The following is a 19,184-nucleotide window of genomic DNA, read 5'->3' on the forward strand; positions in this document are numbered from 1 at the left end:
ACATTTGCCATAAATTAAAAGCATTTTAAATTTTTCTTCAATACCTTATTTTTCAATTATCGATGACATGAATGTTATTTAAAAAATAAAATTATTCACATCTTGCGCTCTCTGAATGCAGTAGAAGAATATCAAAACATTTGTAATTATAAAATAGTTATTAATTATAAAATAGAAAAGTTTACGAATATTAAATTAAATAGTCCATTATAATATTATAAAGATATCGCATAATCAATTAGTTTGTATAAAATTACTTTTTATTTGAACGTTTTTATTACTAACTTTTTTCATTAGATAAAAAGAAATTGTTTTTATATCGCTTATTTATATCGATAATATTGATGAATTCGTCTTGATATAAACATGCTGATAGACAAAAAAAATTATAATGTTACATAAAAAAAATTGAAGGAGACTTTGAAAACTTATTTAAAAAAAAGTAAATTTTTTTTTATATGAAAAATCAAATTTCATTATCTTGAAAATCTTTTGAATATTAAATATGATAAAATAAATTTTGAATCAATTCATTAATAATAAAAATAATTGAAATAATTATATAGTGTCTGTTAGTTCCATCTCGTTTTGCAGCTATGAAATATAGTAATAAAAATAATTCTTACGAAATTCGCTGTTTACAAATTCGATTCACCAAACGATCAAACACAAAGTCCATATGTTAATGACATTCCATACTATCGAAGTTTAAAGAGTTCTGAAAGTTCTTGTTGTTTTTGATAGTTTTTATTCTTTTTATAATTTTGCCTTTTTTGAAGTTCTCGCACGTTTTTAAGAGTTCTCTTCAAGCCTGGTATCCTCTGAACTTGCCATCATGTTTAATTCATGAATTTTCGGGTCTTCAATGAGACACACAAGTGTTGTATACAATAACGGATCAACTTCTGATTGAATGATATCCCGATCCAAAGAAAGTTTCCTAAAATGAGTCCGAGAGGCTATGTTATTCATAAGTCCGTTTTCCCGAAGAAATCTCTTTTACACATATTCGCAGTAATTTTTTTCAGATAGGATGATACTAACTGCTATTGAAACTGACATAGCTAAAAATTTTGTTTCAAATTCCAAGATCATATTGACACTCCAGCCATGCCAAATTGTTTTTAAATGTGCAAAGCAAACGGTTATCAAATTTTTCTCTCAAAAACGACATTGTTCTTGTAGTATCATCTTAAACAATCTGTTCTGGACATCATTTATTCAGTGTCTGAATATGCCGCCCACTTTGAATGCATTGCGTTTAATCATACATACAATATTGACAATCCGATAATAAATGCGCGAAATCAATTCTTACAATACATTATAAATTACAACTCATAATTCTAAAATTAAATAAAGTAGTTTATAATTTAAGTAGTAAAAAAAAAGTAGTTTATATTGATTATATTAACAAATATCATGAGCCTATTGAGTTAGCTTTTGGTGATTTTTTTTTATTTGTGCATCCTGGAATAGTAGATGGAGTTGCATCTTCGTGCATAGGTAAAATACAGACTTTGGTCATCGGTCTTTTAATTATTCCTTCAACTGTTCTGATTGTTACTATCCTAGCGATTTTGTCTTTTCCAAGATACAGTTCCAGAATTCGTCTTAGTCGCCATTATAGTGACGAGAGATCATCCTTGGTAACCATCATACCGGGTCCGAATTTGTTAGCTAATGTTGCACATCATTTGTTGCATTGTAGTTAGTGCAGATATTCATTTTACCAAAATTGTTGTGCACTCCTTTGAATGATCTGGAATCTGTTCGATCTATTCATTGTTATATTTTGCAGATCAAGTGCAAGGAGGGCGGAGAGAATCACCAACCAGAAAGTAAGATTAGGAGAATTATGTCGAAATCGGATGATAAGGGGCTTACAGAGTGGGAATTAAGAACTGTCTCTACTTATAAGACAATATATAATTCATGTCAATATCGCGTTCCCGATTATTCGCTTCAAATGAGTTTTTGGTGATTTAATAGAATTCTCTTACAAATTCTCAAAATAAGGTGTACGAGGATTATGTGCCATTGTATTTCCTTATTTAAAAGAAATTATTATTTCTGAATTTCTTTCTTTGTATCAAATGAGTCTTTTAAATTCAAGTAATTCATTTCGTACTCCAATAAAGTTAGTTTTATTATCCGAATAGATATCGTTTATCCGAATAAAACATGGTTTCGACGTGCAATAAATCTCCTTAAAAAGTTTAGGAATACATTTATAAAATCAATGTATCTAATTTAATCTAATTTAATATAAATCTCTTTTTTTGCGAAATATACGAATAAACAGATATAACTCTTAGTATTGATCTTAGTACATCTTCTGTGCTTAACTGAATACAAACCTACATAATCCACCCCGCAGATACTTAAAGAAATAGTGCAGGAGTAAATAAGTAAATTACTCATTATTTGTGTTATTACCTTGAATTTTACTCGAAAGCATCTTAAACATCCAATATTCTTTACTATTCTTCTAGTAGATGGTATCCAAAATAGTTTGCGCAATGAAAAAACTACAATTTAATGATTCGCATGTAATAACTATAAGTGTAATAAGTAATCTGGTTAACTTATAGTCTGAATGAATGATAATGGGATGTTTGTGTTCAAATTTAATCGAGGTATTGCTTAATTTATCGCCTATTTCTAAGAAACATCTAAAAGTGGAGTGCGATACATTGTTCTTTGGAATTTTGGAATTAGATTGTTCCTTATGTTTTGAATTTTTATTCTGAAGTGCATTTATTGTGATATTTTGATCAGAGCGTCCCATATATAAAAGTTCGTATATGTACAGTAAATGAGTCAAATGAAGAATCATTCGTGAGTAGATTCTTCTTATGCAATCTCCTTCGCAAGTTTTTAATGAATTGAAAACTGTAAATAATCACATGAAGTAGTGAGCTATAAGATGAAAGTTTTGAAAAAAATTCCATTTCCTTATCTTCGATTACCGAAAAGATGTGAATGCATTGTCTTTTCTCCGTCAACTCTCCCATATAGAAATATGTTTGTGACCATTGCATCTTATAATAACCATACTGGTCCATTCCATCAATATTGCCATGAAAGAAAATCTGAAGAAACTATATCGGCTGGATTTTGAACAGATAGTACATCATAATTATTGTATTTCTGTAGTTCCATTTATGACGGTTTTCCACGGTAATGCTGTAATTTAAAATATTACAATCATAAAATCAGTCCAGCAAAATTCTTGATTTAAATTGCAATTCAACTGTATATACGTTTTCTATAAGTTATGCAAATAGCAAGTGCAAAGTTCCAAATATAATAAAGTAGTTTTCCTTAATGATGTCATTCTTGATTTGGCACATAGGAAGTGTACATACTATTGTCCATTGTCATGTTGTGACCGTAGGTACATGTAAATATAGGCACCATATGCTCTTTCCGAGGCATCACAAAATCCATGTAATTCGATTATTCTGTAATCTGTTGTAGCTCATCTGGAGATTGCAATTCAAATTATTAATTAAGTATTAATTCAATCTGAAAATTTATCCATAAAGTATAAATATCCTGAGGAAGAGATTCGTTCTAAGAAATTTTTAGTTGCCATAATTGTTGCAGCAACAATTCGAGTGTAGAATAACAACTGGTCTTAATAAACCTAATGGGTCGAATCTGTGATATATCGGAGAGGATGATGTATTTCGTTACATGAAGTCTATTGAAAAAAATGATATAATTTATCTTGATGCGCATTCTAAAAAAGTCCTAATGTTTTTGTTTTCTTTTCCAATTTGATTTCGATGCTTACTTCCGATCTTCATAATCCAATGATTTAATGTTATTAGTGACCCATTTTAGAAGTATGAAACCTGGAATACGTCTAAAATTGTAGTCAATTCGTCTTTAAGAGTTTGCGCATATATTAGAAAGTCTGTTCCTGTTAGCAAGTCATTGATATGAAAATCCCGAATAATGATTTGGCTATTGTTAGGAAAGCTATTGCTGTGATTTTCGCCCAACTATCGTAGAACTTGAGTCGCTAAAAAAGATATCGATGCAGTTCCACAAGTTACAATGTAAATCTTAAGTGATTCTGTTTTATATAATCTTCAAAATTAAAAACGAGAATCCTCTTCATTGACAAATATTTATCGATATATTTTTTCGATATCAATCGACAAGATATATTTATATTTACAAAATCTAATTATTATTGAAAATAAATCCTGTCGTACTGTTAGTTAATAATTATTATTTTTTTAAATGGAATTTTTACAATAAAGCACTGTTAGTGTTCTGTATGAAATGTTCTTTAACTGAGTCATTTACAAATAAATTTGGGTTTAGATATGTTATTTTCTATATTCCAAAATTGTTTGATCTGCTTATAGAGTTATTCATTTGTAAATAATGACTGTGAATCTTGTTGTCTACTATACGGTGGAACAAGAAGTTAGAAGTTTGCTTGCGATAATCTATTTTAATTGGGTTTTTTGTAAAATTTTATAAAATAGGATTATTAGAACTCAATGAATGCTTACCAATACATTGGAGATCTCAGAATAATCCTGCGTCGATTATCATGTATATTCTATCGGATTTATTAAAGTGCGAATCTACGAATTTTAGTCCAGATGACATTAATTTCTCGTTTAATTAGAAAGATGGTTTTAGTATATTTTCAATTATGTTTGGTAAAAAGAGACATAAAAAACTATATTTCAACGCTATTTCTAAACATATGCTATATTATACTTTACATGTGGAATCTTCAATTCCCACAATGCATATGTCTGATTCGATACAAAATAAGTCAAGTTTCTTTACCATTGCACTAATTATAAAATTTGACTAAGAACTTGAATCTAATAATGCTTATCACTATTGCCGTAGACAAAATTACTGTTTCGATGATTGCAAAAATATGATAAGGCTGTAGGTTTTTGTGTCTCATTCTTTGTTTTCTTGTTTGTTATTGTCGGAGATGCAATTAATGTTGCAATTTGTACTCTACTATTATTGCTATCTCTAACATGCAAAAGAATGTTTGTATTTTTTGCAAGAACCGCGCGTACATTCTTTGTTTCTATACCTAGTATTCAGATAATTAAAACATACGTCTATTTTTTGTATATGCATGATTCGTGCTTAGAGACAATGCTTTAAATTCAGAAGCATTGTGGGAGATTGTATGATTTATTGCTCAAAGAGCAAGGAATTTGTGAGGCATGTGAGTACCTATTCCTTCGGGTTCGAATACTTGCGTTTATAAGCTGTGACTTAGAAGATTTGGTAGTAATGGTTTTTTTTTGCCGTTATTCTCTCTCTAAATATCTACATTAGATTTTCAGAAATTATGTTAAATTTGATAATTTAATCTAATTAGAGTTAAAATCGATTGAATTCCATTCTTCTTTTGTTACTGTATCTAATTTAGTTGTTATCAAATAAATAATGATTTACAGGAATTTACAGGCTCTTCTGAAGCTTGTAATGCCAAGATAGATTATTGTTCGTCTTGTCTAGTAAACGTCTCACTCCATAAAATGATTCCTTATTTAATACAAATATGTTCCAAAGATGTATGTACGTGATTTTGTTTCAAGAGTTTTGTCTTCAAATTTGTTTTTGAATACCATTTATGCAATCATGTAGTTATCTTCAGAAACTACATGCTGAGAAACTACTATAACTTTCGTCGCAGTGAAAAATAAATTCAAATAGTGAAAATTTTCAATATTTGTCAATGCGTCATTATTATATATTAATGATTCAAATATGTTTCTAAACTTTATCCAAAAATTATAATTTCCTTCAAAGATTGGTAATTTTATTATTGATAATTTTATTCTAGAATGTATATCAGAACTATTATTTGAAGTTGTAAATGTAAGTATGACAGATACAGCCCGAACAGAATCAGGTCCTTGTCATTGGACTATTATAAACTCCTAGGCAGCACTCACGATTTTGCAGTATGAGTTTTCAAATTCATCTCGTACTGCGATATCATTTCGAACTGCTCCAAATTCTGTATCTTCTACCTGTTCTATGGCCCTTTAAACTTCATTAAAGGCTTCAAAGATTAAGATTATTTTGTTTAATTGAATTTTAAACGCAGAGACATCAAAGTTCGATCGTAAGTTTCGAAATATGACCTAAAATAATGCAGATTTATATGAGGCGCGTTCTTTAATGAGAGATTTCAATGCGGTTTTCATACTATCTTAGTAAAGAAGACTTACATAAGCATAGATTAAAATGGACAAGACGATGTCACCCAGCTGGTATATCCTTTGTATTGTTGCGTGAACATAATTGTTGCGTGAACATAATTGTTGCGTCCCAGAATACATTGATCTGCAGTTTGGCAGAAAGTAAGCATCCTTGCAGATAAAGTGTCTGGCAGGTGTCAGACAGTGTGATGTACTTGAATATGGTAGCAAGCTCTCAAAGTTGTTCTTAAAGTTCTTATATTGTAATAATAGCAACAGATTTTTACAAATTTTACATTTCACAAGTTATAAATTCATAAATCACTCCGTTTAAATCCGATTTGAAAGACCAAAATTAGCCATATCCGTTCCTGGAACTATGGAATAGAGTAATAAAAATAATTATTATGAAGTTTATTGCTGACAAGTTCGATTTACCAGACGATCAAAGGCAAAATGCATATGATATTCAAAGTTCAAGTTCTGAAGATTCTTGTTGTTTTTTATAGTTCTTGTTGTTTTTGTAATTCTACTTTTCTTAAAGTTCTCGCACGTTTTTAAGAGTTCTCCCTAATCCCGGTATCCTTTAAAGTTCTCACTCATGAACTCACTCATGTTTAACTCATAAACTTGCAGGTCTTCAATGAAGTAAACAAGTGTCTAGTAACACTGTAGACCAATCTTCTGATTGAGTGGTATTCTGATCCAAAAAAACTCTCTAGAATGAGTCCGAGGAATTACGCCACTCACAAGTCTGTTGTTTTCCAAGAAGCATATATTGCAGTAATTTCTTTCGGGTAGGAATGATACTAATTGAGACTGGCATGACTAGAAATATCATCTCAGATCTAAAATCTATTGACACTCCAGTCATGCCGAATTGTTTCTAAATGTGCAAACGATTATCAAATTTTTCTTGTAGAAATGACGTTTTTGTAATATCATCCTAAACCATCTGTTTATGTCAGGATATCATCTGTTCAGCATCTGAACAATCTATTTCCATCATTTATTTTCTTTTCTTATGTACATTATTGAAATATTTTCAAATATATATATAATATATTATAATTTTAAAGTATAATTCAATTAATGTTATATTATTAATAAAGAATAATTAATAAATTTCAAATATGATGAAATGAATCTTTGATTACTTTTGTAATGTCAAAGAACGGAATAGAAGAAAATGAAGTTTAAAAAAAAAAAAAATTATTATAGATTGATAAATAAATGGAAAAGTCAAAATATTAAAAGATTTTGAGAGAAAATGGTACATACTATTATAGTAGTAAAAGAAAATAAAATAATAATGTTTTAATAAATAATATAATAATAATAATATAATAATAAATAACATATTGCTTACTATATCTTGTAAAAAATAATGATTATATTTTAGATCATTATGATATAAATTATGATATAGAAATATATAGATTAATTTATAATTAAATATAAAAAAAAGAAACAAAAAATATATTTATAGTAAATTAAAACTATTATTTGTATATTCATATAATTTTTCTGTCATTTTTTTTTTTTTTACAAGATTTTAATTCTATATTTCAAAATGGTCAATATTTTTTGATTTTAGTTATATTATTTCTAAATTTTTTTTTATAAAATAGAAAACAATTTTTAATTCTTTTGTGTTTCTTATTAATTAGAAAAAAAAGATATAATATATATAAATTTATAGAATATAAATGTAAGGTATTAAAATTTTAAAAAATAAAGTAGATTTAATAAATAAATATATTTAATATATTTAATAAGACAATATATTTAATAAGAGCGTGATCAGCAAATTTTTTATCTGTAAGTAATTCTAAAATTATATAATTTAATAATGTATTTTATGATGCATTACGAAGTAGTTTTAAGTGCTTAACTTTTGTTAAAAACTTTTTTAATTATGAATATTGTGTATGATAAATATTTCGAAGCTGTTCTTATAAACATTTTTTACTTTGTATATATGACTGAAAATGTCACAAAATACAATTTGAAGATGAATAAAAAAATAAAAAATATTTATTAATAAATTAACATAATAAATTTATTAAATATAAAATATAATATTAAATATAAAAAATATAATAAAATAAATAAATAATAACAAATGAATTAAACTTTTAGCAAAACTGACGATTTACTTGAATGTGCTGCAAAATATAGAAGTTAATAAAATATTAAATAAATATTAATTTATCAGAAATTAATTTATACAAAATAAAATAGCATTTTGTACTACTATTTTTATTATTTATATTTATTACATTCATTCTAAGCTAAAAGAGATCTTACAAAAACTTATATAATAATTATTTCATTAATGATTATAAAAAAAGAATTAGAACAAAAAACTTATATCAAATATTGATAGAAGCAGAAAAATAATCATTATCATACAATACAAAAATGAATTGGTTTTTATAAAATACAAATGAATTTAGAAGAATATAAATTGAAGATAATAAATATTAAAAAATAAATATTTCATTATAATGATATAATTAGAATGATATAAATTGGACAATGAAGATAATGAATTGTAAACATACAAATAAATAAATATTTATAATAAATATTAAATACAAATAAAAACAAATTTCTTATGAATAATTAATATTTAAATAGTAAATGATAGAAAATCTTAAGTAAATATTATTACATTACTACAATGTTACTATATTTATTTAATGATCCAAATATTTGCTTTGTTTTAAAGCAAGTTATATATATATAATCCTCAGTCAATATTAAGTTATAAACATATAAGACATTTGAATAGCATAAAAAATAAAATTTTTATTGCTTTTTTGACTTTTTTATTTTATCCATATTTATTGGAAATTTGGTCCAATTTGGTATTTGCGAATAAATTTAATAAATTTTGCAAATACCAGTTATTGTTTAGCTAATTATATTCTGATGTATATTCATCAACGCTTATTTGAAATTCATCAATATAAAAATATCTTAAATCTTTGTTTTCATTTTCTATGAAAAATTAATTTTGCATATGTTCAAAAATATTTTATGATGATGTTAAATTTAAACAATTTAAATACTTTTATGGATTATTTTCAACTTTCATAAGTTTTGGATATACGAAGTATAAAAAAATGCAACTGCAATTGCAACTGAACGTTAATTAAATTAAAAGAGGCGATAGATATTTAAAATTCCATTTACATTACAAATTTTTATGTATTTTGCATAAATATTTATTAAAAAATTTTAAAAACTAATACTATTTCTAATTAATATTTTATAAATATAGTTCAAAGATATTACAACATGCTACATCAATTATTCAAATGTAATCAAAACAAAAAAATATGCAATAAATTACTCATTATTTGTGAATAAAAAAATAGCAAAAAAAAAAAAAAAGAATCTTAGAAAATTAACAAAATTAAGCAAATTATATAGTGAATTACAAAAAATCGTGTATAAAATATAAAATTATAAATTCAAAAGTATATACAAAATTTATCTTTATATTAAGAATAAATATTCATATGAAAAATTACAAAAAAAAAAACTGAAAAGATCAAAATATATTTCTCTTATAAAAAAAAGGAAAACAGCAAGTAGACAAAAATAATTAAAATAAGACAAAATTGAAATATTTATAACTTATAGTTCTAAAATGATATTATAACTTCTATTCTTAAATCTAATGATATTCTGATATATGATCATAAAGATAATATAATCGCAGAATATCTCAACAGTTCTGTAAATCAATCAAGTCTTTCAATCTCAATCTTAACGAAGTAGCAAAAGAAATGATTGTTCAATAAATATCTCTGTATAATTTTATAATTGTTAAAATTTTACAAGAAAAAAGAATAGTTACAATAATACATATAATGCAGAAATATTTTTCAATATAATGAAAATTTGTTGAAATAATTTTATTTCAGCAAAAACTAGACGAATTTTCAAACAAAGTAATTTTTTACATATCGATTTTGCTGTTACTAAGTCGAAAAACTGTTTTAAAAAATTTGAAATCAGTTTTTTTGGAACAAAATTTGAAACAAAAGAAAAATAATTAGTATTCTAAAAATTTGAATTTTTAGAATAATATTTAACGATTGAATAAATTCATCGACTAATCAATAAAACAGAAAAAAAACACATGTTTTTTTCATTGATGAGCCAATATTTTGGTAGAATATGTCATATGCTATATAAAATTAAACAATATCACAGCTATTATTTTTTATTTAAATCATATTTAAGTGAAAGATATTTTCATATTAATCAAATAGGAGCTAATTTATTCAATTTTCAGAAAATAATGTATTAAATCGTATATTATATTAAATTTACACAAATTTTACTGATAGTAAGAATGTGTTCTTAGCATCGCATTAAAAGTCTTAAAAAATCAATTTGTATTATATTTATCATAAGATACATATGTTATGTATGAAACTAAGCAATGAAAATCATGATAAAGAACAAAAAAAAACAACTGAACTGAATTTTGAATATATTTAGATAAATTTCATACTACACAATAAATTATTTTTTCATCATTTTAATATACATATAAGAAATATAATTTTGTGGTTGTATCAAAAAATAACATAAATATTGTAAATTTGGAAAAAAATATCATAAAACAAACAAAAAAATTCAATATCAATATACAAAAATAGAATAAAGAGCTATTAAATAAAAAAATTAAGCCAAATACTAGAATTCAGAAGAAAAAGAAATAAATCGATTGATATGAAAAAGTAATACATATACAATTGTATAAATTAGTGAAAAACATTGCTAATCATCCATATACAAATTATATCTATATTAATTAAATTAATTCTATAAAGTCAGTTATAAATCTTATAAAATATACATAATTATAAAAATATTGGAACATGATTAATTGACAATAACATTAAATTTTGCATAACATTATCAGAAAACTATTTTTATCAAGAATCATATTGAAAAATGAAAAGCTTGATTAATCTCAAATATCGATAATTGCATTAATATTATCTTCTTAAATAGCTATAATCTTTAATTCACACTATCTGATTATCACTAACCAATAGATTTCTTCAAAAAAGAATTAAGCATCCATTAAAAGTGTATATTTAGAGTTTTTCTTAGATTTATCATTTTATGCATATTTATGATAAAACGTAGAAGTGATAATAAAAAACATTTATTCTAATACAGACAGTTCTTCTATATCAATAAATAAATTTAGAAGAGAAAATCGAAACTAATTAGTATAGAATAATAATAATTCTAAACTCAATATGCAATAGTAAGAATACATAAAAATATTGGATTGCAATCACCAGACGAGAATACAATAGAAAATATTTGAAATTACATGAAGATAAAATTTCGAGGAAAATGTATGGAATATTGAACAATTGTCGATAAATAAGAGTCGATAGATGAAAATCATTAATTATGTAATTAAATTAATTCAATGGATTCATATTGTAAAGCAATTTTGGACAATAATAATGATTTAGAATATCTATTAAAAAATATCATAGAATTAAGTAAATATACACATATATATTATTTATTTGTTATATATATATATATAAATAATTATTTGTTAAAATTATTTTATTAAAATTTATAATTATAAAGATATAATAATTATGCTCTTATTAGATATACTGTATTAAATTGATATTGTTGTTTTATATGATATCAACATGGAATATAATATTGGCTATTATTATTAAAAAATTTCATTTTGAATCATTAATATATTGAAATATTCAATTATTTGAAATATTTTTTAATCCACCTTTTTTTTCAAAAAGAAAATTGATGATTATTTGTATAAACTATATTTATAAATATATATAATTTTCAGTAATATTCAAATTTGATAGCGCTGATTTTTTGTTTCTTACATCAATCTTTAATTTGATGGTTTATAATTTATATTATTATTTTGAAATATTTAATTATTATATTTCATTACATTTTAAATTTTAATTTTGATTTCAAGATACTTTTTTATATCTTTCCATTCTTTCTTAATTTATAAGATAATTCTATTGAATTCTATTGAAATTTATGATATTTAATTAATTATTGATTCTTGATATAACAATTTTTTCATTTACAATATATTTTATCATTATAATAAAATAAATATCCATTAAAATTATCTAAATTAAATTTCTTTTCAGTAAAAGTATTTTTTCATTTAAAAATTTATTTTTTAATATTGTTTTACAAATCCAACTTTTTTATGACAAGTTTAACAAAACATAATTTCTTTTTAAACTTTTTCGTATAATAATTTTTGTTAAATCGCTATAATTATAAAATTATCTGTAAGAAAATAAAAAAAAAATTTTTACCAACCAAAAATAAAAAATTCGTATAATAAAAATAAAAATAAATTACATTATATTTTATTTTAGATAAAAAAATATGCCAAATCTTTTTTTTTATTTTTTTCACATTTATCCAATTTTTCTACGATTTTTATTCTCTATAACATACATTATAATATAAAATAATAAAAATCAAAATTAATTAACAATGTAATATTATTACTATTACTTTAATTATTATAAAATAAAAATTTTATCGATTTCATCATATTTTAAAAAATTATCAATGCACATATAATACAATTGCACATATAAATATGATATATTCTATTGCACTCAGCACTTCACGATTAACACTGTTGTGAATTTGTTTCTTTATTTCTTCTTAAATAAGACCAAATAAATTTCTATTCTTTTTCTAAGAATTTTTCAAATTCTTCAATGATAGCATTTTGTATCTTGTGTTAATAATTAATATGAATAATAATATTTGCATTTCAAATTTTTCATTTTTTTATATATATGTTTATAGATTTTTATGAAAGAATATTTTGTCGTAATATATGCAGTCATTTATTAAATCTATTGTTTCATGAATTTATTTCATAATTAATAAATCTAGTGGAATTTTTTTTCTTTCTTTTGTTTAATCAGATTTTTTACAATTTTTATTTAATTCCAAATTTTATTCAATCAAATAATTTTTCTTTCTTTTTTAAAGGATCTTTTTGCTTCTCATGGTTTTTATAGAACATGGAGTAATAAAAATTTTTTTCTTTTAAAAGGGAAATGAATTGTTTTATTTTTTAATTGTTTATTTGAGGTTGAGTTTTATATTTCTGAAATTCCATAATAAAAAAAAAATGTTTAGCAAATTTATTATATATTCTTTTTAATTGAAAATCATGAAATGAAAAGTGATATATTTAGAATTCTTTTCAGAATTTTCAAACTACAACTTTTCAAACTACTTGAACGAAATAAAAACTATTTAAAACTGAACAATTGTATATTTTATATATTATTATTTACATTTTTTTTTATAGAAAAAACATAACGATGCAGAATATCTTATCTTCAACATTTTCTAGAATTGTATTTTGTAAATCAAAAAATTATGATAATTTTAGAATAGTTGAAGTATTTGATAAATGAAATCATTCATGTTTTTGAATCGTATGTTCTCTGTATCGTCATATATACTATGTCATATATATATTTTAATATAAAAAATTTTATTTTTTAATTAGATTTCAATATTGTTTTGATTTAATTGTTAATGATTTAGTATGTTATTATCTAAATAAAATACTTTTTGAAAACATATAAAATATTTTAATATTTAATATAATTAATAATTAATATATTATTAATGAACATTAGTAAGAACATATTACATATTAATATATTTATATATTTACATATTAATATTTAAAATATTATTTATTGTACAATTTGTTTAAAATTTCATATTCATATTTTTAAAAGAATGTAAATGATTAATGACGATATTCTAAATTTTTTTTTATTTATCTGACTAAAAATTTTTTATCGTGAAAAAATAGAGATTATTTATATTATTATTATTTTGTATTAATATTTCAAAATTATAAAATATAAATTATAAATATAGTTATATTTTATAATATCATAAATATTGTCTTAAAATTCAAATACTATCAAATATTTAAAATTTCCAATAATGATTCCTTGACTGAATCTGGTTTCATAAATTCAAAATCTAATGGAATTTCTTTTTTTCCTTTTTTATTTTTCGCAATTTTTGAACCTAATCCCGAATAAAGCAGTTTATCAAACGATTCTTTTTTCTTTAAACAATTTTGTAATTTTGTTATTATTATCGAATAACAACAATTTTCATTTATTTATTCAAATAAATATTTAAAATTGCTTTGATTTTTTGCAGTCTCTTTTTGATTTCTTATTTTATTAAAATTTTTAATTCGAATAAAAAGTTCATATTACATAAAATAAAATTACAAAAATTCATATTACAAAAATCAAATTAATTAATGATAATTAATATTAATTTTACACAGAATTAATATTGAATTGATATCACTTGTATTGAAATGATATTAAAATACTCGATAAAAAAATATATATTTCCGTAAAGAAAATATCGAAAAGATATCGATATTTTCGTGAAGCATCAGTTAATTTTTAATTCAATATAATGTTAATTATCATCTTAAAAAATATTAATATCATAATCATTTCCTTTAAAATTTCCTCAATTGTCATTTGAGCCAATTTTGATTTTTTTGGGATATATAAAATATGTAAGTAGGAAAATGACGATATGCTATATTGTTTAAAGACATTCAAAACTAAAAATATAAAAAATAAATTGTGAGAATTTTAAACATTTTATTGATATATACATATGATATATATATGACTCGAACAACAAAATGGAGGAATATTGATTATTTGATTTCGACTTTTTAAAAAAAATTGCAATATTATATGAGAAATATTTGAAGATCAGTCAAAGTTTTTTTACATTTTAATTTGGATATGCATTTTTTCCTCAATTAATCATGCGTTTAATTTTGTTTCAAAGATAAAAAAATATTATATATTAATCGATGAGCTTATATAATATTTCAATGATTGAGCATTGTTAATGAAATTCTTTAATAATTGTCACAAAGTATAATATATTGAGATTAGGAAAAAGCTGAATAATGCATCCACGTGAACAATAAATTAGTGTTTTCATAACACATGACAATTTTTATTTGTCGACATAGCTAATGATTTTGAAAGAAGAACACGAATAGTTTCTTCTTTCAATATAAATTTCAAATAATAGAATTTCTCTATTATTGATGAGAAATTCGTTACAATTTATCATGAATTCGAAGGAATATCTTCGAGTTTGCCATGAAAATTTGATAGAAGAATTATTAATAATTTCAAACTTTTTAATATAGTATTTTGTGTAATATTCAACTAGATAGTCTATATGAATGAATAATAATAGTTTGCATTTTAGATATTTTTTCATCTTTTCAATGATATGTAACAATATGTGTTCATTGAGAAGTTTGTGAAAGAATATTCTGTTGCAGAATATGCATAGTTATAAATTTGTTGTTTCAGAAAATTAAAATATTTTTCTTTCTTTTTTAAAAAATAGAGCAGCAAAAATTTTTCGTTTTCTTAAAAAGAAAACAAATTGCTCTTCTATTTTTTAATTCCTTTGTTGAGATTTAATTTTTTGTGTTAAAATTCTGTAATAAAAAAAGAAAAATATTTAATAAATTTTTTTAAATTAAAAATTATAAGATTAAAAATGATATTTTTTTATTCCTAAAATGTTTAGATTGAACAAACGTATTCTTATTTCGTATTTACGAGAATTTTTTTTATATAAAGAGCGTGATGCAGAATATCTCATCAAAATTATGAATAAAACGCAAAAAAAGTTCAGAAAAGTTTTAAAATTCGTGATGAAAGAGCGTGATGCAGAATATCTCATCAAAATTATGAATAAAACGCAAAAAAAGTTCAGAAAAGTTTTAAAATTCGTTCAAAGCATATAAAAATGATGGACAAGAAATGCAGAAGTTTTTTCTTTTAAAAAAATATCAGAAATATTTTTTGCATTTAACTTTCGATTTCTTTTTCGATTTGTTAATATGTCAATGCTTCAAAATTTCTATTGATTGTTATTAACAATCATAATACATATATTTTGTTTTATAATTGAATTTCAAAATATATAAGAATTCCAAAAATTTATAGTTTTTCTATTAAAAAATTTTTATATTTCAAATTCTTAAATAATAGTTTATATTACATGAAAATATTATAGTTATTACATGAAAAGATTTTTTTTATTTAAAAAAAAGAAATTCAATTGAAAAATTTACTAATTTTAACTTTTTTATATGAATATCTATTAATCATAACTCTAATTTAACTTTATTCAAAGTCATAAAATTTTTTATTTTCACATAATTATTTTCCTCAGTCTTCATTCCAATTCTAAATTTAAAGTTCTAAATTCTTTATCGATAATGTAGAAAACGACTCTTTTGTTCGTATATATATTATAATATTTAATTTTTATATTATACGTGTGAATATTAAATTCTTATAAATATTTTATTTATATTTATATTATATTATATATTTATATTATATTTTATATTATATTTATTAAGATTTATGAAATAAAAATTTTTTTCTTTGTCGAGTAGCATGACAAAAACAAAGTTGCTGTCAAAGAATTTTTTCTGAGAAAAGAATGAAAAAAAAAACAATAAAGAAAAAAAATAAAAAAGCAAATAATATTTCTTTTTATTGTTTAGTTATTATGGAGAAATATAAAAAATATTGTAGGAATTATTAAGTTGCAAGGTTAAGACTAAATGAGCGATATGGAATTTAGTTATCGTTTGACATCCAACAATTTCAAAATAAAAGCAGCTTTCTTCGAATCATAAAATCTTTCAAAATGTTAAATAAAATAAAAAATTCATTACAATGTATCATAAAATCTATTTCGAAAAAAATCCATTTTTCAAATTTATTATAGAAATTTGATAATAAAATCAGAGCAAAATGTTCTACACTATCTCGTAGATGTGAGATAGATTTATGAATCTAACCAATAAATCTGAAGATATTATAAGATATATGCACTTCATTAAATACAAATTTCTAAAGCTCTCAAAAGATTTAATGATATACTTCTTCGTAATATTTGCGGCAAATGATTATTGCAATCTTAAATTCTATCGATCGATGGTATATTTTTGTTTTATTCTTGACAAGAGTTCGTTTTCTCATATTATGTTATAGAAATTTTTGAATTTCAATAAGTTTTTGGCTTGAGATAATCCCGTTTTTTAATTTTCGTAATTCGTCTTTCGAAATCACCATCATTTCTGAATAAAATGTTAAATATGAATTGAATCTTAATGAAAAAATTGATTCAAAGGAAGTAGATTGAATTGAAGAAAAGTGTCGTTTGGTTGATTCTTGTTTTCAAGAATAAAAATTATATTTCTCGTTAGATGGTTTTCTCGATAATCATTTGATTAATTATCTTAATGTTCATAAAATAAACTGTCTCCTTCATTTTAACTTATATTCATTGAGAAATATGAGCTGGTCACGTTTTTCTCATTTAAATGATTAAATCTAATTTAATTCAAGCAATTTCTTTTTTTACATTGTTATTCCAAATTTATCACTACTTGAAAGATCAATGTTCATGAGATTATTCCGAATATCTAAAATATTGGAAAAAATGTTCGCCTTTGTGAATATTTTAAATAATTGGAGAATTTGGATATCAAAAAATGTATAAATGAATAAAACTTCTTAGAAGAAATTGGATGTATTTTATAATGATAATGAATCGATTATATGTACAATGTACGTTATGCTTGAATATTAAAAAACATTATCAGAGCATTTTTATTTTGTGAAGTTTATTTTTAAGTTTATTCTAAGTGTAGTCGATCGTGGAAATCGTTGAAGTCTTCTCCAATTTTTTTCCAATATGAACAAAAATTTAGTGAAAAGATCGCCATTTTTTAATACATAAAATACATAGAAATCAATAACATTGTGTTCATCAAGAGTTCTCTGATTTTTATATCTAAGAAAAATTACTTGAACTATGTTGGAATGAAGATTCGAAAATTGATCCACATATATCGTAAATATTAGTGGTCATTGAGATTACTGGCTGGAGAATCATCTCAGGTTTCAGGATCACATTGTATTTCCAACTAGACTGAATTTTCTAAGAAATATATATAATTCTAAATAATCTCTAAATACTTCCCTCAAATATTATATATATTATCTATGTAACAATATTATACCTTTTGTTATATATTTTAATAAATAACATATATATAGAAATATATGAATAATGGAGAAAGATTATCAGATTCATAAATTTATAGTCATAAATTTACTGATTATTTAATGATTAATAATTTCCTTAGAAGAAGAAAAGAAATATTTTATCTTCTATGCAAAAATAAAGATTGAAATAATAACATTATAATATTATGATTTGAAATTCATGGTACAAAGTCAGTAAGATTATAAAATAGATAAAATAAGATTATAAAATAAATATGTAATAAAATAAAAATTAAAAATAACAAAATTATATGAGAGATATCGTTTTCGAAAATTTTTTATATAAAAGTGAAATTAATTCTTGATTGGATAGAAATGAATATCAGTAGATGATTATTCTACATATAAAAATAAACAAAAAATATAGAATAAAACTTTCGTTTAAATCTTTGTTTTTTGAGAAAATTGAAATTTGAACATGTATACGAATCAAGGAAGAATCTTCAAATTCGAATTTGAATGAATTTTCAAATTCGATTTTTTTGAAAACTATTTTTTAAATGAAAAAAATATATTCAATACTTTTTGCTTATTTTGATTTAGAATAATCCATCTTTTATCAACAATTCATTCGTATCTAGAGAATTATTTAATTTTACTTATTCAAAAAATTTATAAGTTGATCATTTCCATTTTCTAATTTTCTTTTTTCCATACTCATTTTTTCTGTCTCATCAATAAAATGAAGTTATCAGTATAAAATATTACTGCA

At 22.6% G+C, this 19,184-nt stretch overlaps 1 long non-coding RNA gene across 2 annotated transcripts in view; it reads right to left on the minus strand.

The window, feature by feature from the left end:
- Positions 1-288: 288 nt before the first annotated feature.
- Positions 289-19,184, minus strand: part of LOC114578067 (uncharacterized) — a 45,998-nt gene continuing 27,102 nt past the window's right edge. Inside the window, exons 2-8 of one of the 2 annotated variants that reach the window (XR_009831229.1) lie at positions 6,648-6,927; positions 6,240-6,586; positions 4,536-6,152; positions 3,372-3,863; positions 2,973-3,189; positions 1,045-2,895; positions 289-940 (exon numbers count right to left, since the gene is read on the minus strand). This is a non-coding gene — a long non-coding RNA (uncharacterized LOC114578067). Of the gene's footprint in view, positions 941-1,044; positions 2,896-2,972; positions 3,190-3,266; positions 3,864-4,535; positions 6,153-6,239; positions 6,587-6,647; positions 6,928-19,184 lie in introns of both variants that reach the window. The other variant, XR_009831228.1, reaches the window with a different exon arrangement.

This window comes from Apis cerana, linkage group LG9 (genome assembly GCF_029169275.1).
Source record: "Apis cerana isolate GH-2021 linkage group LG9, AcerK_1.0, whole genome shotgun sequence".
NCBI lineage: Eukaryota > Metazoa > Arthropoda > Insecta > Hymenoptera > Apidae > Apis > Apis cerana.